This window comes from Gopherus flavomarginatus, chromosome 11 (assembly GCF_025201925.1).
Source record: "Gopherus flavomarginatus isolate rGopFla2 chromosome 11, rGopFla2.mat.asm, whole genome shotgun sequence".
Taxonomy (NCBI): Eukaryota; Metazoa; Chordata; order Testudines; family Testudinidae; genus Gopherus; species Gopherus flavomarginatus.
Genome location: NC_066627.1, coordinates 16356126 through 16379881, shown reverse-complemented (window position 1 = coordinate 16379881; position 23756 = coordinate 16356126). Strand labels below are relative to the sequence as shown.

Below are 23756 nucleotides of genomic sequence, written 5' to 3'. Positions count from 1 at the left end.
GTCTAACAGAGGGCAACAAAAATGATTAGGGGGCTGGAACACATGACTTATGTGGAGTGGCTGAGAGAACTGGGATTGTTTAGTCTGCAGAAGAGCAGAATGAGGGGGGATTTGAGAGCTGCTTTCAACTACCTGAAAGGGGGTTCCAAAGAGGATGGATCTAAACTGTTCTCAGTGGTAGCAGATGACAGAACAAGTCATAATGGTCTGAAGTTGCAGTGGGGGAGGTTGAGGTTGGATATTAGGAAAATCTTTTTCACTAGGAGGGTGGTGAAGCACCAGAAGGAATTAACTAGGGAGGTGAGGGAATCTCCTTCCTTAGAGGTTTTTAAGGTCAGGCTTGATGAAGCCCTCTCTGGGATGATTTGGCTGGGAATTGGTCCTGCTTTGAGCAGGGGATTGGGCTAGATGACCTCCTGAGGTCCCTTCCAACCCTGGTATTCTATGAAATTCTATCCTTTATGAGGATATGCAGGGAATGATACTAAGGACATCCCTAATGTTATATTACTGCTATTTGTTTACGTGGTTTGGAGCTTTCTGGTCTTTACTGATTGTGCTAATAAAAGTGACTAAGGCATTACTTTGCCCTCAGTGTGAGTGCCTCTGCTGTAAACAAGTTACTAAACTTGTCAGTTTAAATTCAGTTGTATCTGATTCTGGGACCAGAACCCTGCTATGCCCAGCTTATTCTACTGGTAATGATTGGTGATCAAGAAAAATGATCAATCATTAAAGAATCACATTATAGCAGCTCTGAGCCAGGGAGCTGGATCCGCTGAGAAGGGCCAGGCCTATGGTGAGCCAGAACTGTTCCAAACAATCAGGGTGGTACATTTATAGAGGTGAAGGTTAAAATTTTTATCCCAGGAGGTATCAGCCAAAATGAAAGAAATAGGCCCTTTCCCCAGGAGCACGGGCAAAGAAGAAGGGATAAGATATCTTAAGAAAACTGTGGGGCAGGTTAAATTTGTGATCTAACTAGTGAGGATTGGGAGAGAATTTTACAGAAGGGAGTTGGCTCTGGTGTTTGGCTCCATATTCCACAGGGCTATAGTGGTCAGAGACAATGGCAGCTCATGAGTTAAGAGGAAATTCTAATTTTATTTGGGTTGCAGACAACAATTTCCATTTGTGGCTTTATTAAACAAAAATCTAGGGATGGTGTTAGGATATAGATATTCAGAACTGTCTGAAAAGGCCTATACTTTAAGAATTTAGGTGTATTCGTATCACTAAGCTAGTTATAGAGGTATAGAAGAAAGAATCAAATTCATTTTCTGCCAGTGTAAGGGCCTTCTCTTACTGGGGCAGTCAGAGGCCTAGTTCTTAGGCTAAGGCCTTCAGCTAAGCAGAAGAGGCCAGCCATAAGCTGGGAAGTGTATGATCACATCCTCACATTCCAAACTAGTCACATTGAAATAAGGTGCTATTGGGCTGTTAGGAATACAATCCTGTCCTCATATTCCATCACCTCCAGAGAAAGGGAAGAGCCTAGAAGATGTAAAAGGAAACTTAGTCTGATAGCTTCCTGTCTGGCAAGAACTCACTTATCAACAGGTGGGATGTGAAATCCTCTTTTCTGTATTGTTCTATCACTGTAGTCTCTACTTTCCTATTGTTTGTCTATATAATTTCTGTCTGGTTCTGTGATTGTTTCTTCTGCTGTATAATTAATTTTGTTGGATGTAAACCAATTAAGATGGTGGGATATAATTGGTTAAATAACCGTGTTACACTATGTTAGGAATGGTTAGTTAAATTTCAGTAAAATGATTGGTTAAGGTATAACTAAGCAGAGCTCAAGTTTTACTATATAGTCTGCAGTCAATCAGGAAGTAAGGGGGGAATAGGAACAGGGAATGAGGGCGGGGGAATTAGAATCATGTTTCGCTAATGTGGGGGAATGGGAACAGGGAATGGGAACAGGGACACAGGCAAGGATCTGTGGTGTCAGAGCTGGGAAGGGGGACACTGAGGAAGGAAACTGGAATCATGCTTGCTGGAAGTTCACCCCAATAAACATAGAATTGTTTGCACCTTTGGACTTCGGATATTGTTGCTCTCTGTTCATGCGAGAAGGACCAGGGAAGTGAGAGGGTGAAGGAATAAGCCCCTAACAGACAAACTTTCAGAATATAAGGAGTGATCTAGATACACTGGGAAACGCTAGGGAAAAGCTGTGGATATGCATGATATCAATGAACTCGGTAACTGTGCAACTCATATTAGTGGCGGTGTTAATGACTTTGATTTGAAAGGCTATACACTTAGGCAGTTGGGAAACACAAAGGATGTATACGAAATACAGGCCCCTATAAAGCCTTAGGAAGCATTCTACGGCTTCACTGGTGAATGTTGAGAGTGAAGCCATATTTAGGCTTGATATGAAGCCTTCTGTGATTTTTAAGAGTCTGTTCTGATAACCTTCAACGGTGTGGGCATATGTAGGACAACTGAACACATGTAAGAAGTTGCAGAGTAATAATATTTGTGAGAAAAAAGTTAAAGCCAATTATAAAGCCAACAAAGACCAGTTTGAGCAAATACAAAAGCTGTACAGATGACAGTGGACAACTGATGTAGAAATCAGATACTAATCCAGACGTGTAAGAAAAGAAAACCTTGTCTTGTGGAATCACTTCAGAAAACAAAAGTGTAGTATGCATATTAGCAGGAGACCAGGAGTGAGGGTAGGTTATGTCAGATATCACGATGGCCCCATTTCAGAGTGACTTGAGCTTTTGACTTGGCCATTTGAAAAATTCATTCATAATAATTCGACAGAACTTTTCTTAACAATTTGGCATCACTAAAACCTAATGGCTACAAATGTAGCCTATACGGGTAATAAGTTTTAAGATTATGCAAAGTATCAATAGTATGTTTTATTCCAGTTTTAAGAATATTAGGGACAAAGAAAGGAGAGATGGCAAATGCTAAATTAATTTAAGAGTACATTTTTAATTCTTTTATTCTCATGAGCTGTTCAAGATATTTACTTGAAAAGTCGTCCACAGTCAGAGAATAACTAATTAAAGTTCAGGGAGGATACACATTATTCTTCAGACAACAGCGTGGGAGTGGGAGTGCAGTGCATGACTCAGGGTATGGCTTCTTCTCCTAATTTTTCTCCAAATTCTGTCACATGGCCAGAGATAGGCAACACCAATACTCCACCGTAGCATCAAGGAAGTCCTGATCCTGAGAGTCAGGAGTTCAAAAGGATCATAGAGCACAATATGGGCTATGCATATGATTTGAGTTTCCAGAAAGATATCCCCATGATTGGCCCATTTTGTATATTAGCTAGAAATATCTGATTTCCTGCAAAAGACAAAAAAAATCCAATGATAGTTTTCCTCAAGGCTTCCTTCACCTTCTTGTTTCTCAGGCTGTATATGAGGGGGTTAACCAATGGGGTCAGGACTTCATAGAAAACAGAGAATATTTTGTTCAGATCCCTCAGTGCATCAGAGTCTGATAGCAGATACACAATGACTAGAGTCCCATAGAAAATTGTCACCACAATGAGGTGAGAGGAGCAGGTGGAAAAGGCCTGTCTCCCGGTGGTGGAAGGGATTCTCAGGATGGTGGTGATGATGGAAACATAAGACACCAATGTCAATAGAAATGGAGGCAGTGTAAGTATGGAGCAGAGTACAAAAGCATAAATTTCCAGCATGAGGGTGTCACTGCAGGCCATTTTTATTATTGGGCTTAAATCACAAAAGAAATGGTTAACTTCACTGGGGCTACAGAATGTTAATTGTGATATTAATAACATCGTTGGCAAAGGAGCCAGAAATCCACTTACCCAAGAGCAAGCTGTCAACTGGAGGCAGAATCTGCTGTTCATAAGCGCTGCATAATGTAGTGGCTTGCATATGGCTAAATACCGATCATAAGACATCACAGATAAGAGAAGGCATTCTGTAGATGCCAGAGAACCAAAGATATAGAATTGTGTGATGCAACCACTAAATGAGATGGTTCTGTCTCCAGTCCGCAGACTGGCCAGCACTTTGGGCAGTATGGTGGAGGTGTAGCAGGTCTCTAAGAAGGACAAGTTCCCCAGGAAGAAATACATAGGGATGTGAAGGTGCTGATCAGCCACAACTACTGCTATGATGAGGACATTCCCTGCCACGGTCACAATGTAGATTATCAGAAAGAGCAGGAAGAGAAGGGTTTGCAGTTGAGGGAGATTCCCAAATCCTAGGAGGATGAATTCTGGTATGGTTGTTTGATTCCCCTGGCATTTGTTTGTTGTGGATTTCATCTTGGGGAAATAAAACAAATGTTGCAATTTATAATCTAACTTCCATTTCAAAACAGTCAACATTTTAAATTTGGCTTCCCCCTGCTGGTTGCCACCCCAATGTTTGTGTTAAGACTCCAGATGAGGGAGGTATTCTGGGTAAAATTTTCAAAAGTGCCGAAGTTCAATCACGTTGGAAATATTCCTATGGTCTGGTATCTGTATGGTTGAACATATCTCGCCTCTGCCTCCTGAACATTCTTGTATATTACTTTAGCGAAAATGTCTGAGATTATCAGTGGAGACTTAGGGAAATAAATGCCACTCTTTTTTATTCCAGAGACTTGGCTTATATACACATACAGAGAACATGAAAAGGTGGGAGCTGCCCTACCAACTCTCATCTTAATTGCTCATCTTAATTAATTAGCCTCTTAGAGTTGGTAGAGGAACTCCCACCTTTTTATGTTCTCTGTATGTGTATATATATCTACTTACTATATGTTCCATTCTATGCAGCCGATGAAATGGGCTGTAGCCCATGAAAGCTTGTGCTCAAATAAATTTTTTGAGTCTTATGTGCCACAAGTAGTCCTGTTTGGGTTTTTTTAAAATGATATCTCACTCAGTCCTTCACCTTAGGTTTGTCACTTTCTCTCTTTGTGCCCCTGTTCCCTATTCTGTGAAACCATTGGTCAGGATGCCACTTACATTTTCTTAATTTGATTTGTAATTTATGAGCTCTCTATATATGCTCAGTTGCTTATGTGTAAAATGGAGATAGTGATACGTAAGATACTTCACAAAATTCTGTAATATCTGTGACAATGTGTGCTATATAACAACTAAGTGTTATCATTCTGTTATGAAACCATGCCTGACTTTAATGCATACTAGGAACAAAAATTAAACACGCCTCATGGCCGCTTTTTATGTGTGCACCATAATTATGCAGATATGTAATCAATAACACAATTGTAGGTTTAATATTATCAACCTATTTCTCAACTCTGTTCTAAAGAGACTCTCATAGTATGCCCATTTCTCTTCAAGGATATGCCCCATTCTTTCTAACAGACATACAACACAGAATTTATGGGTAACATTTTCAAAAATACCTAAATGCCAGATTTTGAAAAATATTCATGAACAAAAATCAGCACAAATCACCCAGCACAACACAACCCACATACAAATCAACACAACCACCAACATACGCAATAACCCCAAACGTCACTCAGAACCTTTGATTGTTGAGTTTGTGCAAAGTGATGGAAACAATTACAAGAATGTACCTGAGCTCTTTCAGTTTAGATTGTGAACAGTTCAATTATCACTGGGATTCAAGTTCTGTTATCATTTAATGTTAAAGTTCTCAGCCATTTTGGGCTTTTTGACACACATGACTTTACAAATTACACCCGTGCAACAGCACGGGGTTCAGCTACTAGTGAACAGGTAATCAGATTGCCGCTGGGGATAGATGATGGCAACAACGTGGTTGACTGAGCAGCTGAAGGGCAGGTAAAGTTTCAAAGAGGGACCTCAGACAAATTTGAAAAGATTAGCTCTACATTTTTAATAACATTTTATTAATTCCTAGTGTTTGGAAAATGAGATATTGTTCTCCTTCCCCATTCCTGCCATGTCCCTCCTTTCTCTTCCCTTCCCCCGACCAGTCCTTTACCTTTCTGTTCTTCTGATTTTTTGTCTGTTTTTCAGAAAAAAAATCAATAACAAGAAAGAAAGAAAGAAAGAAAGAAAGAAAGAAAGAAAGAAAGAAAGAAAGAAGAAAGAAAGAAAGAAAGAAAGGTACACTGAAGACTGAATTACAGTAACTGAGTGAACATTTGAAATTAAATGAAGATTTAAAGCTTTTAAAGAGTGCATTAGGAAACAAATTCCCTCTCACTTACCCCAGCATAGATCAGAAATAACTGCACTGAAGTCAGTCGAGATGTACGTTTATAAAACTGGGGCAAGTGAGAAGAGAATAACACTAGAATAGAGATGTCTTCTTCTTCCTCTTCACTTTTTTAATGTCCCTATACAGATTCCTGCCTCATGCATCTGCATAAACAAAAGTGTCTCTTTCACATCATGATTCCCCATGTGCTGCATTGCAATCACCTTTATATGCTTTTGTGACCACATGAGAATTCTCCCCAAAGGGACTCTGCTGTCATGTTGCCATGTAATCTGAGCCACCATTAGAAACAATGGGCAAGGAGGCCAGCCTTCCAGAACTATCAAGGTTTTCTGCTACATTCACTACAGGGATGGGATGTAGAAAGAAGGGCTTCAATCCACAGGAGCTGCAAAAGCTGAGGGGGAGTTGTTTGGTCGTCAGACTAAGCACAATATGATCAGGGATCCCAAGACATTGCTTTGCATTGATTGTGCTGAAGAATGGGGTTAGGCTGCTGTAATGTCATGTTGACACTCTGATGCAGGATCAGGATTGAGACGTCATCAAAGAGCAGCCAGCCTGGTGCACTGTGATTCTAGGTGACACTCCATCATCTTCATTTCACACTGGGGAGCAGATCCATTCCTGCTCTGTCTCTGATATCTTTGTTGGTGTTTGACCATCATCACCTTGTACCACTTACTTCTCTTCTTCAACTCTGTCTTTACACAGGCAGAAAGGAAGGGAGATGTTTCTGTTCTCTCTTCCTTCTCCAGAATGCTGAGTATCTTCAGTCCCTCTTCATATCCCAGCCCTTCTTGGGGGGCAATCCTCTCACCACAATGGGTGGATAATTCAAATTGTGTTGTACACTGAGGCAGGAAGAAAGAAGAAGGCCCCTAGGTGTAGTAGTTCAGTTTCCTCAGCACACCCTGTCCTTTGTCATGTACCACAGTCATCAATAGAGGTTGCACCTCTTAATAGCTAGCCATTGCTCCTCCTCAGTTCTGTGGTAGTCTGGAAGGAGCAGCTCTGTCACATGCTCTCCATGACACCATCTATGTATAAGGGGGCTGTTAGTCCTGTCCTGAAACTCAGTGTTTCTGTTTGGATGGGTCTTTCCCAATACCAGCAGAAAGGGGAAGGGCCGAAGAAGAGTCAGCTTCCTTGGGCAGAGAGGCCTATATTCTGTGAACGATTGGTTTACATAGGTTAGCATAAGTGCAGCATGGGTCTATGACCCTCAGCATAGAGAAATTGGCCCAACGGTTACCCTAGATTTCAGGGAACTGATAATATCTTTCTTAAGAGGGGAGTTGTTATATAATGAACCCAGGGAACCACAGCAATACTGAACTGATGCTAGGCTTAGATATTTTATGATAAAATAGTTGGCAGATGATTAGCCACAAATTTGTTTTAGCAGTAGTTGACATATATGGTGTTAGGATATAGATATTCAGGTCTGTCTGCAAAGGCCTCTACTTTAACAATTTAGGTGTATTCTTATCACTTAGCTAGCTATAGAGGTATAAGAGAAAGAATCTAAATCACTGTCTATCTGTGTAATGGCCTTCTCTTACTGTGACAGTCTGAGGCCTGGTTCTGCAGCTAAGCAGCAGATGCCAGCCATAAACTGGGAAATGTATGGTCACATCCTTACATTCCAAACTAGTCACATTGAAATAAGGTGCTATTGGGCTGTTAGGAATACAATCCTGTCCTCATATTCAGTCACCTCCAGAGAAAGGGAAGAGCCTAGAAGATGTAAAAGGAAACTTAGTTTGATAGCATCGTGTCTGGCAAGAACTCACTTATCAATAGGTGGGATCTGAAATCCTCTTTTCTGTATTGTTCTATCACTGTAGTCTCCATTTTCCTATTGTTTGTCTGTATAATCTCGATCTGGTTCTGTGATTGTTTTTGTCTGCTGTATAATTAATTTTGTTGGGTGTAAACCAATTAAGATGGTGGGATATAATTGATTAAATAAGCATGTTACAATATGTTAGGATTGGTTAGTTAAATTTCAGTAAAATGATTGGTTAAGGTATAGCTCAAGTTTTACTATATAGTCTGCAGTCAATCAGGAAGTAAGGGGGGATGGGAACTGGAACTGGGGATGGGGGAATTGGGCTCATGTTTTGCTAAAGTGGGAAATGGGAACAGGAGATGGGAACAGAAACAGGGACACAGGCAAGGCTCTGTGGTGTCAGAGCTGGGAAGGGGGACACTAAGGAAGGAAACTGGAATCATGCTTGCTGGAAGTTCACCCCAATAAACATCGAATTGTTTGCACCTTTGGACTTCGGATATCATTGAGCTTTGTTCATTCGAGAAGGACCAGGGAAGTGAGAGGGTGAAGGAATAGGCTTCCTAACATACGGTAATAAGCTAAAACGTGTTAGTGTGTTTGCCAATAGGCTAAAGGGAACCCAATATTGTTAGGGTGAGGAAGTTAGATATGGACATTGGAAGCTGGGCCTTTGAATGAATATTCATAGCAGGGAGCAAACTTTCATCATTAGAACCTTTGTTGTCATCATCTATCACTGAACTTTGGGCATGGGGGCCAGACCATTGGACTCATTTGGCATCCTGGGCAAAGAGCTGGTCCTTTGTCTCTTACCAACAGCTCCCCAAGGAAAGGTGGAGTGGATAAGTACATGCGCATATGCCAGGAATGATACTAAGGATATCCCTAATGGTACATTTGTTTATGTGGTTTGGAGCTTCCCTGTCTTTACTGATTGTGCTAATAAAAGTGGCAAAGGTTCATCCACAGTATCATGACAATGCATTCAGGGCCTGGGCAGGAAGCCTGGAAAGTGTCAGAAATAGACTGTTAATTCTAGAATGAATTCCAGGGACTATTGCTTATGATGTTCTCCAGGCCCATCATGTGAGGTTCCTTGATCCTTTAATACTCTCAATTTCCCCCTACTTTGTTAGAGTTTCTGTTTCAGAAACAGTATGTGGTTCAAACTGAATGCAGTAATCAGTGGGTCAGGAAAGTGGCCAGTAAGGAGAGAGCACCCCAGAGTGGGGACACCCTCGCCCCTCTCCTGAGTGACCCACAACGAGACTGGTGGTTCAGCCCTGCAGGGATCCTGAGCCCAGCTTTAGCGGGGTTAGGAGGACTCCACTCTATGGAAGAAAGGAAAGGGTGTTCTCGATATCAGGCAGTAAAGGGAGTCAGGGCAGGGACTCAGATACTTTCACCATCCGATTCCACCAGGGTCACATAGAAGCAGGGAAAATTCTCCACAATAGAAGGACCCAAATCCTCATAAAAGTCAAATCCAAACTTTCAGGGACTAACTGAATTATTACCTAGGGAAATGTCCACTACAGTTAATGGAGCTACTCAGATGAGTCAGAATCAGGCCCAAAGATTCATATACCATTGAATTTTGATCCCATGTCATAGCCTGTCCCTCAAACCTAATGTGAGTGCATAATTATCATAGATTTGACATCATACAGCTTGTCCCATGAATAAGTGCAAGTGGAAATGGCACACATTCTACAACCATGCTGGCTCCCATCTCTACACCTTGGTGGATCAGAAAGGCCTCAAGAAGTGTAAATACACACTCAGGATCTTGTCTCCCCCTAGTGCCTTGACCCAGCAACTATAGCATCCTGTCACTCACTCACTCACTCACATGCAAAGATGTTATCCTTAAGGATATGTGGTAGAAGCCTAAGTTCTGTGACAGGTGATTCTGGAGTCAATATCTTTTGGAGAAAGAAAGAAAGAAAGAAAGAAAGAAAGAAAGAAAGAAAGAAAGAAAGAAAGAAAAAGAAAAAGAAAATTTGCAGATGACACCAAGCAGGAAGGGGTTGCAGGCACTTTGGAGGTCAGGATTAGCATTCCAAAGAAGCTGGAAAAATTGAGTATTGGAGAATTCCATCAAGAAGACGAAATTCACTAAAAACAAGTTTCACATGCTTCACATGGGAAGGAAAAGTCAAATGAACAAGTTCAAAGTGGGGAATAAATGGCTAGGTGGTAGTAGTGCTGAAAAGTATCTGGGGGTTAGAGTGGATTACAAATTGAATAAGAGTCAGCAATACAATGTGTTTGTGAAAAAAGGCTGTTACTATCTCTGGGCACCACACTTTGGGATTGCTGTGGATAAACAAGGCAGGTGGTGAGTGGGAAGTGTTGGCAGCAAACCCCTATCTCGACATGATAAAAGTCCGCTGTGATTTTTAAAGAGTCTACTCTGATAATGGTTAGCAGCATAGGTAGAACTGCACACTCGGAAGAAACACTGGACATCCTTATAAGCCAAAACCCACTGGAAGTGGAGGCTAATCTGCTTGAAAACAGAGGTTTTTTGGCAACAAAATGGTCACTAAGAAAAGGAGTAATGCTGCAGTTTTTCAGGCTTTGATAGTGAAACAATGCCTTGAAATTGGCATGCAAAAGAATATAAAACTGAAGTCAAAGAAATTCAAGTGGGTGAGATACCAGAGCTGAGAGATAAGGTCATCAAGAGCACTGTGTGTTACAAGTTCAGAATCTTTGAATGAGAAACCCTCAGAAATATGAATATTTTAAGGAGCAGAACAGCATTCTTTAAGAACAACTAGGAGCAACAGACTTGTAAGACACAGAGCAAACATGAACTTTTAACCACATTGTGAAACTTTTGAAAGAAAAAAGCCTTAATGTGGATAGTTTTGTGTTCTCTGTGCCCTTATAAGCCGCTTTATTATTCCTTGAACAAGCTGGACTCTAAAGCTCCTATTGCACCTGTCCTTATGCAGCCTGTAATCACATCACAGCCCAAAACTATCAAGGTGGTACATGTAGAGAAGTGAAGGTTAAAATCTTCAATCAGAGGAGATATAAGCAATAGTGAAAGAAATAAAAGACCTATTGGAGCTAACACAAAAGCTGTACAGATGAATGTGCACAACTGAAGTAGAAATCAGAGACTAATATACACATATAAAAAGGTAACAAAAAGGTACAAAAATGTCTGTGTAACAAAGGGAGATTGAATCTGCATTGCCCAATACTGGAGATGACTATGTCTTGTCCTAATGAGCTTCCCCTTTGAAAGGAACTGATTACTTAATAAATTGTTTTGCCTTAAGAAAGATTTGTTGGACCCAACCATTGAGTAGGTGAATCTCAGTCCAGCAGGACAGAGCAGGGTATTGTCGTGGGGTTAGTTTCCACTTCCAATTACCTGGCCAGAAGCAAATTACTGATGCCAGGAATCAAGGGGGAGTAGAGAGGAGGGAACTATGTCTTCCTGAGTAAGAAACCCTTCCCTGGGCTGCTTCTGGGGTTTTGTGTCAGAGACCTACCACTCCTCTGATGAAGCACAGGATCCGAAACTTGAATAACACTGTTGGGAAACAAATCATCAATGAGAACTCTTGGCCCACCTGTACATTTACCTTTCCTCATAGAGACGCTTCAGATAATGGAAATACAGCATGCACATTAGCAGGAGAGGAATTATAAGGATTAAGTGAATTATGTCTCATGTCACTATGACCCCACTTAAGAGTCATCTGAGCTACTGACTTGGCCAAATTTATAATTTATTCCTAATTTAATGATTAGACCCAACTTTTGTTTATAATTTAGCATCATTAAATCCCAATGGCTACAAATGTAACCTACACCCGTATTATAAAATGTGTTTTAACATTATGGAAAGTGCAAAGAATATGTTTTATTCCAGTTTTGAGATCAATATGGTCAAAGCAAGGAGAAATGACAAAAGCTAAATTTATGGAAGAGTACATTTTTCTTTGTCTGAATTATTTTATTCTCATGAACTCATGAAGATGATTACTCGCAAAGTCACCACACTCAAAAACTAAGTAATAGAAGTTCAGAGAGGATACTCAGAATTCTTTGGACATTAGAGTGGCAGGTGACAGTTTATTTCTCGGCATTTGGCTTGGTGTCCTAATTTCTCTCCTACATTTTATCACATGGCCAGAGATAGGCAACGGCAAGACTCTACCCTTGTTACCCGGGGCTCTTTCAACCCAAAGCTCTTGGTAACTTTTACTCTCTGCTAGGAGTTGTCAGGAAATAAATCAGGGGAGACACAGCCGTCCGACTGATAGACGGTTGGCACAAGCAGGATAACACAAGAGTGCTTTCACTTAAAGCTAAACTTTACTTAGTCTCAAGCACTTACACATGTCCGCAACAGGTTTGTAAAACACCCCCAACCCTCAATAATTATCGAAGCTGAGTGTGGCTCTTGAGTGGCACAGTGGCAGCCCGTCTGCCGGTGGGGAACACAAGATGCAGTCCAGAAGAGTCCTCAGAATGAGTCCCACTATTTGAAGCTTTTTCCCCATATTAATACATTGGTAATGGAATGACATGTCCCTTGAAGAAACCTTGTTAAGTAAGCAGCTTCAATGATCAAGCAAGAGGTTCCTTCTGATTATTGATTAACTAGGTGTGGGTTTTTCAAGAGTTTGCAGCCTTGAGACCCCAATAGACATTCCTGGGGCATATCCTACTCTTTTAAAATACATGTATCAACAATTTCAACACATTTCTTATCAGGAAGGACGTGGGGTCAAGCTGCCCTTTCTATGGCACCCAAAACCCCTTCCCCTCCTGCCTTCGTCAAGCTGAGATTGATTGTTGAATGGCCAATTTACAGCTTGCTGACTAGGCCACCTTTAACAATAAACCAGAGCGATATCAAGCACTTTACTGGTTTGCCAAAGTCTCCCCATACACCCTTGGATTAAGGAAATCTTGATCCTGTTAGGAGTTCAAAAGGCACGCAAAGATGAGTAGGGACTACTCACATGATTCACACTTTGCAAGATCATGTCCCTATGATTGGCCCATGTTGTGTGTGTATTCTCTTGAAAAACCTATATTCTTGTTTCAGAGTAGCAGCCGTGTTAGTCTGTATCTGCAAAAAGAACAGGAGTACTTGTGCCACCTTAGAGACTAACAATATTCTTGTAAAAGACAAAAAAATCTAAGGACAGCTTTTCGCAAGGCTTCCTTTACCTCCTGGTTTCTCAGACTGTATATAAGGGGGTTGACCAAAGGGGTTAGGACTCCATAGAAAACAGAGAACATTTTATTCAGGTCTGTCAGTGCATCAGAATCTGGTAACAGGTACACAGTGACTAGAGTCCCATAGAAAATGATCACCACAATGAGGTGAGAGGAGCAGGTGGAAAATGCCTTCTGCCTCCCAGTGGAGGAAGGGATCCTCAGGATGGTGGTGATGATGGAAACATAAGATGCTAGTGTCAGTAGAAAGGGAGGCAGTGTGAGAATGGAGCAAAGTATGAAAGTAGACACTTCCAGCATGAAGGTGTCACTGCAGGCCAGTTTTATTACTAGGTTTAAATCACAAAAGAAATGGTCCAGTTCATTGAGGCCGCAGAAAGTGAATAGCGATATCAAGAATATTGTTGGCAAAGAAACCAGAAATCCACTTACCCAAGAGCAAGCGTCATCTGGAGGCAGAACCTGCCATTCATAAGGATTGCATAATGTAGTGGTTTGCATATTGCTAAGTACTGATCATAAGACATCACAGATAAAAGAAGACATTCAGTAGCTGCCAAGGAACCAAAGATATAGAATTGTGTGAGACAGCCACTAAATGAAATGGTTCTGTCCCCAATCAGGAGACTGGACAGAATCCTGGGGAGGAGAGTAGAAGTGTAGCACGTCTCCAAGAACGACATGTTCCCCAGGAAAAAGTACATGGGGGTGTGAAGATTCTGATCAGTCACAACTAACTCAATGATGAGGATATTCCCAGCCACAGTCACAATGTAGATCACTAGACACAGCAGGAAAAGAAGGGTCTGAAGTTGAGGGAGATCCCCAAATCCCAGGAGGATGAATTCTGTGATGGTCGTTCGATTTCCCTGGTGTTTGTTTGCTGTGGGTTTCATCTAGCAAGAAATAAAACAAATTTTGCAATTTATAATCCAATTTCCATTTCAAAACAATCAACATTTGAATTCTGGCTTCCCTTTGCTGGTTGCCATCCCAACAGTTGAGTCAAGACTCCAGATGTCGGAGGTATTTTGGGTAACATTTTCTAAAGTGCCTAAGTTCTGTTACATTGGAAACATTCCTATTGTCTGATATCTCACCTTCAGCTTCCTGAATATTCTTGTACATTATTTAGGCCACAAAGTCTGAAATTATCAGTGAACACCAAGGGAATTAAATGCCACTTTCTTGAGCTCAGATGAAAATATCAGTCATATCCCATTGCTGGGCTCATATCACATTTACCCATATTTACATTGCAGAATGCAGCAGATTCCAGTGGAGCAGACACAAGAATTTGATCCATGAAGTTGGGTTTTAATGCTATCTCATCCACACCCTTGGGTTTGTCACCTCCTTTCTCCATACCCCTTTACTCTATGAAATTTTTGGTGATAATACTACTTCCTTTTCTTAATGTGACTTGAAATTTATGAAATAAGAACTCTTTACCCATGCTCATTTTCTGTTGTCTTAAATGGAGATAATGATGCTTAGACACTTTACAAAGTTCTTTAACATCAATACTAATGGGTGCTCAGTGTTATCATACTGCTATGAGACTATTCAGAACTATGCGCTAGGAAAAGAAATTATATTTGCCTCACATTCACATCAACCCTTTATATTTCTTCCTCATTTCTGCAGAAAAGGCATCAATCATTTGTTGAACAATACACATCATTTTTAGAAATTTGTTGTTTTCCCATCATATCACAGAAAGCTCTCTCTTAAGTCTGTTCCAAAGCAAAGTACATAGTATGTTCATTTCTTTGCAAGAACACAGATCCTTCTTTTTAACTGCCATACAACACCTAAAATTGATGGGTAACATTTTCAAAATTGCCTACAGACCAAATTTTGAAAAGTATTCTTGCACCTAAACTTGTGGATAGGCCCTTTGGACATTGTAAATATGTTGTAGAGGATGTCTGGAGAGAGAGATTAAGGATCACTTCTAATGCTTCCTTGTCTAAGGTTGCTGTGACAGTTTGGGGAATATGTCTTTGTCCAGTTGTTATTTACATTTGGTTTAATGATTTTAAATTGTAACCATCATTCTGCATGACATCACCTCCTTTATAGCAGGAAACATGTAATAGATCTTGGGGAAGCTGTGTCTGCAAAGCAGTGACAATACCATCAAGGGCCATCAACTCTGAATGGCTCACCACTGGTGAAACAATGGGAGTGCCGAGAGACCCATGTCTAGGAACAGTGACTCGTCACCACTCAGTTCCAAAGGGCTCAGCAGCACATGGGGTTGTATGTTTGGATCCATTCACAACAGACCAGCCTTAATTCAGAGAGAGGAACTTGATGGGGCTGTTATAGTTGCCTATAGCTTTTCCCATTGGTCGAAACTTGAAACTGCACCAGTAAAGAAACCCACAGGCATATTCAATAATAATAATAATAAGAATAATAAGAATAATTGAACAGACTCATCACAGGGATTGCTCATTTCTAAATTCACTGATAAGGCTTCTGATGATAATTAGAAGTCTGCTGCTGAAATCACAATTTTCATGGTTTCAGTTATCTGAGCCTCCAGTTTTTTTGTACCCCCCCTGCTGTTGCCAAAATCCTGGTAGAGTTGAAACTTCATAATAGGATCTAGTGACCTAACATATGTGGAAATTTGAAAAGATGTTGCTGATATATTCAATGTATCTACAGAGTTAATCTAGAACATAATTCTTGGCCAAGTCCTATGCATGCTCTAGCTCCAACACAATCATGAACCACCCAACATTTCAGCATGCAAATGAAGACTTTGGAATGTGTACTCTTTCTTTCTTTCTTTCTTTATCTCTCTCTCACACACACATGCTTATTCAGTTGTGTAAGCCATAGTTAGGGAACCTTGCAATTTTCTATTGGGTGTAGGGGTATGACTCACACATAATGGGAACATGTAATTCTGTGTATGGAGCCATCCAGAAGGAAATGAATCAAATTTGGAATTTTGACTTAAGCTAGAATGAAGAGGCTGGGGTTTTGAAATGTTTAAAGGTGTTACAATGGGAATTATTCACCAATTGGCATAGAGAGAGGTTTTCAGTGTGATTTAGGTTAAAATTTAAATTTTACTGTATCCACAGAGAAGCCAAACAAATACAATTATTGTGGGCTTTTATCAAATGCCAAACATTGATCATAACTGACTTGTCTGAAATTAAAATCCATGTAACGATATTCCAGTATTGTCATTCTGTGTGTCACTCTAAAGCCTAGTAAAGATGAAAATCAAAAAGGAATCCTACGAATGGTGGAAACGTGGACAAATTGCTAAGGATCAGTACAAAAGAATAGGGCACGCATATAGGGAGAAAATCAGAAAGGTTAAAGCAAAAAATGAGTTTCACCAACAAAGGACATAATTGGGAAGAAGGAGAAGAATTATAAGTAAATTAGAAACATGAGAACATGTAGAAAAGTGTAGGTCCCCCAGTCAGCAGGGAAAGAGATCTACTAAAATTACAAGAAGAAGGATGATAAATCAACACAACCACCCACACAACAACATGACCAGCACACACATTAACTCCAAACACACATAGCCCCTCACTACAGGACACATCCACACAAACCAGCACAAACCTTTCAGCACAACACAACCCCCACACAAATCAACACAACCACCAGCACACACAATATCCTCAAACCTCACTCAGCAGCCTAGATAGTCTGTTGAGTTTGTGCGAAGTGATGGAAACAGCTCCAAGAATGGTTTAGAGTTCTTTCTCTTTAGATTATGAACAGGTTCAACTATTACTGGGATTTACAGTCTGCAAAGTTTTCAGCCGTTTTTAGCTTTTTAACACATGGCCTTGCACATTACACTTGTTCAACTGCAAGGGCATTGAGCTACTAGTGAAGAGGTAAGCAGATTGCCTTTGGGGATAGAAGATTGCACCAACTTGCCTAATTGGCCTCTAAAGGATGGGTAACATTTCAAAGAAGAGGGACCTCAGACAAATATAAAAAGTTAGCTCTAAATTTTTAATAACCCTTTTATTAATTCCTAGTCCCCCTTCTTTACACATACCTCCTTTCTCTTTGCTCCCATTCAATTCCTTTACCATTCTGTTCTTTTGACTTTTTATCTGTTTTCCAGAGAAAAACTCAATAAAATAGAAAGAAAGCAAGCAAGATGTACACTTAAGCGTTCATTACAGTAACTGAATAACATTTGAAAATAAATGAAGATTTAAAGCTTTTAAAGAGTGAATCAGGAAACAAATTCCCACTCACTCACTCCAGCATAGATCAGAAATAACTGCACTGAAGTCAGTCGAGATATACGTTTATAAAACTGGGGTAAGTGATAAGAGAAAGACACTTGAATAGAGATGTCTTCTTCTTCCTCTTCACTTTTTTAATGTCCTTATACAGATTCCTGCCTCATTCACCTGCATAAACAAAAATGTCTCTTTCACATCAGGATTCTCCTTGTGCTGCATTGCAATCACCTTTATATGCTTTTGTGACCACATGAGAATTCTCCCCAAAGTGACTGCTGTCACATTGCCAGGTAATCTGAGCCACCCTTAGTAACAACGGGTAAAGAGGTCAGCCGTACAGAATAATGCAAGGTGTTCTGCTACATCTGCTACAGGGATGGTATGTAGAAAGGACAGCTTCAATCTGTGGCTACTCGGATAGCAGATGACTAGTCTCGTGGTTCACAGACTAAACACCATATGTGTATCAGGGATCCTGACCATCTGCTTTGCAGTGACTGTGCTGTAGAATGGGATTATGCTTCTATAACTTGATGTTGACACCCCGATGCAGCATCAGGTGTACCATGCTTCTAGGTGACCCTCCATCATCCTCATTTCACATTAGAGAGCAGATCCATTGCTACTATATCTCCAGTAGCTTTCTTGGTGTTAGATCATCATTACCTCTTAGCTATTACTTCTCTTCTTCAACATTTCAGGATCTCTCTCAGTCTTCCCACAGGCAAAAGGGAAGGGAGATGTTTCCTTTCTCTCTTCCTCTTCCAGAATGCTGAGTATCTTCTTTCTTCCTTCATATCCCAGCCCTTCTTGGGATGTGATCCTCCCACCACAACACATGGATAATTCAAATGGTGTTGTACACTGGGGCAGGAATGAAGAACAGACCCTCTAGGTAGTTCTGTTTCCTCATCAACCTTTCTGCTTTCTCATGTACCACACTCAAGAACAGGGGTTTGCACCTCTTAATAGCCAGCCATTGCTCCTCTTCAGTTCTGCAATAGCCTGGTAGGAGCCTTTCCGACATACGATCTCCTTGACAACCATTTATGTATAAGAGGGCTGTTGGCTCCTTCCAGAAACTCATTGTTTCTGTTTGGTTGGGTTTCTCCCAATACCAGCAGAAAGGGGAAGGGCCTATAAGGGATTGAGATGTAGGTGATCTTGCCCAGTGGTTGCAGCTGGGCTTAGGTCTGTCCACCAGGGATAGGTGTCTCTGGGCCATAGACAGAGGGTAGGTCCTGTAACCAACAGTCAAGGTCAGAGTCTGGTTAGGCTCGGAGATCAAAGATCAGAGGTAGTTCCAGGTTAGGATTGTGAGACAGGAATCAGGGTCAAAGTCAGGCCAGAGTCAGAGGCCAAAGATCAGGAGACAAAGCAAAGTCCAGCATAATAGCAAGCCAAGGCATGCGTGGCTGCCCAGACAACTTCCTGGAGTAACCCCTGTGGTTAAGTAGGGGCATTTGGCCAATGAGAGAGCCACTGGGTACTGTCACTCTGGGTCTGGTGGGTGGTACTTCCTACAGCATCTATTCTCCACAGCACTCCCTGACTAGGCCTCTGCATGGCCTTCCAGTGGCACTGTGGTAATATTGGCCACCCCAGGCTTTACAGACCCAGGTTGCAGCGCCCCAAATCCTTACAGGCCAAAGAAGCATCCGGTTGCTTTGACTGACAGGTTCCCAGGGGATCTAGGGAGTGGCCAGCACACCAAGTCAGCTGCCCTGACAGAGCAGGCAGGCAGATGAGGAACTCAAGAGCCCAGGGCCCATCTTACATCTGAGCTGGGCCTGCCAGGGCAGAATAAGGCATGGGACGGAGAGTGCAGCTGCCCATAGAGCTACTGTAGCATTTTATTTTACTTAGCAGTAATGCCTGTAACCTACAGGGCTATATCCTGTGAAAGATCAGCCTAGATTAGGTTAGCATAAGTGAAGCATAGGCCTAGAACCCTCAGCATAGATCAAATGGCTCACCGTTACCCTAGATTTTGGGAACTGGGAATCGCTTGCTTAAGAGGGGAGTTGGTATATAACAAGACTGGGCAACCATAGCAAAACTGAACTGATACTGAGCTGGATATTTTAGGATAAAATTCTTGGCAGATGTTTAATCACAAACTTGCCTTGGCAATAGTTGACATATATTGGAATGAGCTAAAAGGCATTAATGTGTCAAGCTATAGGATGAAGGCACCCCAATATTGTTAGAGTGAGGAAGTTACATATGGACATGGAGGCTGGGCATTGTAATGAAGATTTGTTACCGTCTCCCAGATCCCATAAGAAGCCAGTGCCCCAGGTAGGAACCAGTGAGCTTTCATCAGTAGACGTCATCATGTATCGCAGACCTTTGGGCATTAAGGTATGGACCGTCGGACTCATTTAGCATGCTGGGAATAGGTTTGATCCTCTGTCTCTTACCACCAGCTCTCTAAGGAAGGGTGTGAGTATACATGTATCTGAGCATATGCAGGGAATAATACTAAGAATATCCCTAAGGTTATATTATTGCTATTTATGTGGTTTTTCACTTTCTGGTATTTACTGATTGTGCAAATAAAAGTAGCTAAGACTTTGCTTTGCCCTCAGTGTGAGCATCTGTGCTGTGTAGACAGGTGATCCCCAAAATATATTAAATTCATCATTTTTACTTCGTTTATGTCTGATTCCAGGACAAGAATCCTACTATCCCCAGCTTGATCAACTAGTATTAATTGACACCCAAGAAAAATTATCAATCGTTAAAAAACAGGCTACAGTAGCCCAGAGCTAGAGCAGCAGAGATGGGTCACGCCAATGATGAGCCAGAACTGAGCTATGGTGGGGAACCACTGGACCAAAACTGTGATAACAGAAGGTCTGTCATGTTGCAAACAAAGTGGTGAGCGGCTGTGGAGAATGAAGTGTGTTTAGGGAGGGCCCAGCGGAGGGAGCCAATGCTAGACAAGAGGGCTTTGAAGGCCAGGCTAGGAAGATGGGGTTGCAAACACAATGGGGAGCTGATAGTGAGGAGAAAGGTCCCGCCTTTCCACACCTGAGGATGTGTAGCCATCACCTGAGCACGTCTTACCTGCAGTATCATCGTAACACATTCAGGGGCCTGGAAGGAGGCCTGGTACATGTAAGGAATAGGTTGTTAATTTCAGAGTTCATTCCAGAGATTATTGTTTATGGTGTTCTCCAGGCTCATCATGTGGGGTTTCTTGATCATTTAATCTTGTAATTTTTTCCCTTATTTTTTACAGTTTCTGTTTAATACATTAAATATGGTTTAAACTCAAAGTAGCAATCATGTAGTAAAGGAAGCGGCTGGTGAGGATAGAGTACCACAGAGCAGGGTCACCTTAGCTCCTGTTCTGAGTGACCCACCACAAGATTGGAGATTAGGCCTCCCCGGAATCCTGGGCCCATCTTTATTGGGTTTAGGAAGATTCCAATGCATGGGATAGAGAAAGGGAGATCCTGAAGATCAGGAATGAAGGTAAAGGGAGTTGTGGCAGGAACTCAGATCCTTTCACCACCCAATTCCACCAGGGTCATAAAGAAACCAGGAAAGTTCCCCACAATTGTGCAACCACTTCCCCGCTTATACATGGGGATCCCCAAATCCTTGTAAAAGTCAGTGCCCAATATTCAGGATCTTGCTGAATTCTTACGCAGGCAAAATTCCACTGAAGTTAATGGGACTATTCAGATGAGTCAAAATAAGGTCCAAAGAGTCAGTCACAATTGAATTTTGATCTTATGTCCTAACCCGTTGTCGTTCAGAGCTAATGTGAGCCCATTAATATCACATTTTGCATCATTTAGCTTTTCCCATGGATGAGTGTAATTGGAAATACCAGGCCTTCAACAACCATGCTGGCACTTTATCCCCACTTTATATAATTATTTTTATTACAAATATTTGCACTGCAAAAAAGAAACAAAAGACACAGTATGTTTCAATTCAGCCCATACAAGTGCTGTAGTGCAATTTCTTTATTGTGAAAGTTCAACTTACAAATGTAGAATTATTTTTTTCTTTATATATAACTGCACTCTAAAACAAGGCAATGTAAAACTTGTGCGCCTACAATCCCACTCAGTCCTACTTCTTGTTCAGCCTCTAGGGCAATTTGTTTGCATTTATGGGAGATAAAGCTGCCTGCTTCTTATTTACAATGTCCCCTGAGAGTGAGAACAAAAGTTCTCATGGCATTGTTGAAATATAAATGGAGCACTATACACTTTGTTTTCTGTGTTGTAATTGAAATCAATATATTTTAAAATGTAGAAAACCATCCTAAAATATTTATAATACATTTAAATTGGTATTCTATTATTTTTTAACAGTGTGATTAAAACTACAATTAAGTACTTTTAAAAAATCCAGTTCATTTGTTTTCCATTAATCACGTAGGTTAACTGCAAAAGAGAAAAAATCTAAGGACAGCTTTTCGCAAGGCTTGCTTTACCTCCTGGTTTCTCAGGCTGTATATAAGGGGATTGACCAATGGAGTCAGGACTCCATAGAAAACACAGAACATTTTTTTCAGGTCCCACAGTGCATCAGAGTCTATTAACAGATACAAAGCGACTAGCATCCCATAGAAAATTGTCATCACAATGAGGTGAGAGGAGCAGGTAGAAAAGGCCTTTTGTCTCCCGGTGGAGGAAGGGATACCCAGGATGGTGGTGAGGATGGAAAGAGGATTCTGGGTCAATAAAAGTGGAGGCAGCTTGAGTATGAAGATGAGTATGAAAGCAGTAATGTCCAGCATGAGGTTGTCATTGCAGGCCAGTTTTAATATTGAGCTTAAATCACAAAATAAATGGCTAACTTCACTGGGGCTACAGAATGTTAATTGTGACATTAATAACATTGTTGGCAAAGGAGCCAGAAATCCACTTACCCAAGAGCAAGCAGTCAACTGGAGACAGAACCTTCCATTCATAAAAACAGCATAATGCAGTGGTTTCTATATTGCTAAATACCAATAGTAAGACATTACAGATAAGAGAAGGCATTCTGTAGATACCAGAGAACCAAAGATATAGAATTGCGTAATGCAGCCACTAAATGAGATTGTTCTGTCCCTAGTCAGGAGACCGGACAGCATTCTGGGTAGGATGGCGGAGGTCTAGCAGGTCTCCAAGAAGGATAAGTTCCCCAGGAAGAAGTACATGGGGGTGTGAAGATTCTGATTACCCACCACTAGCCCCATGATGAGGATGTTTCCAGCCACGGTCACAATGTGATTCACTAGAAACAGCAGGGTAAGAAGAGTCTGCAGTTGAGGGAGATCCCCAGATCCCAGGAGGCTGAGTTCTGTGATGGTTGATTGATTTCCCTGGTGTTTGTTTGCTGTGGGTTTCATCTAGGGGAAATAACACAAATTTTGCAATTTATAATCTAACTTCCATTTCAAAATAGTCAACATTTTAATTCACCCTTCCCTCTGCTGGTTACCATCCCAATGGTTGAGTCAAGACTTCAGATGACAGAAGTATTCTGGGTAACATTTTCTAAAGTGCCCAAGTTCCATCACATTGGAAACGTTCCTATTGTCTGGTATCTCAGTTTCACCCGCCTGAATATTCTTGTATATTATTTTGGTCACAAAGTCTGAAATTATCAGAGGACATTAAGACAATTAAATGCCACTTCCTTGAGCTCATTTGAAAATATAAGTCATAACCCATTGCTGGGCTCATACCACATTTACACATATTTATACTGCAGAATGTAGATTCCAGAGATTTGGGTTTTAAAACTATCTCATCTACTTCCAGACATGAGGTTTGCCACTTCTTCTTTCTATGCCCCTGTACCCTCCTCTATGAAATTGATGGAGATAATACAACTTACCTTTTGTTAGTGGAATTTGAGATTTATGAAACAAAAGCTCTCTACATAAGATCATTTTTTTTTCATGTGTAACATGGAGATAATGGTACTTAGACACTTTAACATCTATACAAAGAGTGCTCTCTCACTTTCAGCATTTTTGTACTTCTATGACACTGTTCAGAACTTTCAATACACGCTAGGAAAAGGAACTATACATGCCTCACATTCATATCTTTGTCTTTCTGCCTCATTTCTGCAGAAATGGCATCAATCATTTGTTGAACAACATACATCATTTTTAGCAATCTGTTTTTTCTCCATCATGTTGCAGAGAGCTGTCTCTTAAGTGTGTCCCAAAGTGACCTATGAAGTATATTCTTTTATCTGCAAGAATATGCATCCTTCTTTTAACTGCTGTACAACTTTTAAAGTCTCTGGATAACATTTTCAAAAATGCCTATGGACTAGATTTTG

At 41.0% G+C, this 23756-nt stretch overlaps 3 pseudogenes; all 3 read right to left on the bottom strand.

Moving 5' to 3' along the window:
- Window positions 1-3305: 3305 nt before the first annotated feature.
- On the bottom strand, window positions 3306-4282 carry LOC127031147 (olfactory receptor 6C4-like; annotated as a pseudogene).
- Window positions 4283-11960: 7678 nt separating this feature from the next.
- LOC127030891 (olfactory receptor 11A1-like) lies at window positions 11961-14096 on the bottom strand (annotated as a pseudogene).
- A 7756-nt stretch (window positions 14097-21852) lies between these two features.
- Window positions 21853-23578, bottom strand: LOC127030890 (olfactory receptor 11A1-like; annotated as a pseudogene).
- Between the last annotated feature and the right edge of the window lie 178 nt (window positions 23579-23756).